The sequence below is a fragment of the Orycteropus afer genome, unplaced genomic scaffold (assembly GCF_000298275.1).
Source record: "Orycteropus afer afer isolate SDZICR_OR568_19922 unplaced genomic scaffold, OryAfe1.0 scaffold00029, whole genome shotgun sequence".
In the NCBI taxonomy this organism is placed as follows: domain Eukaryota; kingdom Metazoa; phylum Chordata; class Mammalia; order Tubulidentata; family Orycteropodidae; genus Orycteropus; species Orycteropus afer.
Window position 1 is genome coordinate 10,672,278 of NW_006921616.1, and position 1,395 is coordinate 10,673,672.

A 1,395-nucleotide genomic window follows, 5' to 3' on the forward strand; every position below is an offset into this window, starting at 1 on the left:
TGAGACCAGAAGAACTAGATTGTGCCCAGTTACCACTGTCAACCACTTGGAATGGGATCAAAATTGGAGAAATGGGATCAAAATGGGAGAAAAACGTGAAACAAAACTCAAAATCATAAAAAAGATTTTGTACTGGTCTGAGAGAGACTGGTGAAACCCCCAAGAGTATGGCCCTAGTCACCCTTCATGCCTGGAATTGAACTCAATCCTTCTTCTTAACTTTCAGTCAAACAAAAGACAGGTCTAGGAGGTGAACAGTTATACCACGGAGGCACCCTCCTTAGAACAATCAACTGTGGGAGATCAGAAGGGCAGCATTTGCACAGAAGATAGCTTACAGACGGCAAGAATGCATAGAAAAGGACACAGGGAAAAGGTAACCACAGGGAGGAGGTGGGAAGACAGCTGTTACATCATGGGGATTGCAATTAATGTTATGAAACAGAATGTGTATGAACTGTTGAATGGAAAACGAATTTGCTCTGTAAGTTTTCACCCAAACCACAAAGAAAAAAACAAAAACAAACTTCCCTCAAGGAAGAAATAAAATCATAGCAGGTAAATACTTTTTAAATTTGTCAATTTGGTCTAAACAAAAAGTTTCCCCAATTTGTGCTCCTATTGGAAGTGTATCAAATGCGTTCTTTATAAAATATTTAAAATGCTAAACCAAAGATTTCTCCTGTCATGATTTATAGCTTCTATGACACTTGGTATCAAGTAGACATGAGAATTACATAGCAATGACGGGTCAACTGGGGCAATGAATGGCTTTTCTTTGTAATGCCAATGCTTCAGCAGTGCACCATCTCCAGCCTCTAATTTTGTCCTTTTTTATTTTTCAATGCATTTTATTGAAATGTAATTTTACAGTGAAATACACAAAACTGAAGTGACATGGGTCAATGCTTTTTTTTTTTTTTTTTTTTTCAGTGTTCCCTCCCTGCCCCACCCACCCCTGGCAACCAACAAAGAAAATTTCCCTCCATATATAAACCTTTCCTTGACCCTCCACAACAATGAACTAATACTGTATTTGTCCTTCTGTGATTGACTTATGTCACTCAGCAGAATGTCCTCCAAGTTCACCCATAGTATGCGGTAGTTTGCAGACTCTACATTATTCTTTAGTGCTGCATAGCATTCCATTATGTGTATGTACCATAGTTTAGTCATCCACTCTTCTGCTATAAATCTTGAGATAAGTCCCCTGCCAGATATGTATCAGCAAATATGAATTTGTTGCTGTCATTTTTGTTATGTGCTTTTTTTGTGGTGTTGATTTCTTTGTTCCATATAATTTTCTATGCTGAGCTCATTTTATGAATCGTGTTATCACTTCCTTCATTGCTATTGTTTTAGTATTTGCTGAATATTTATGCTGGTCTTCTTTTT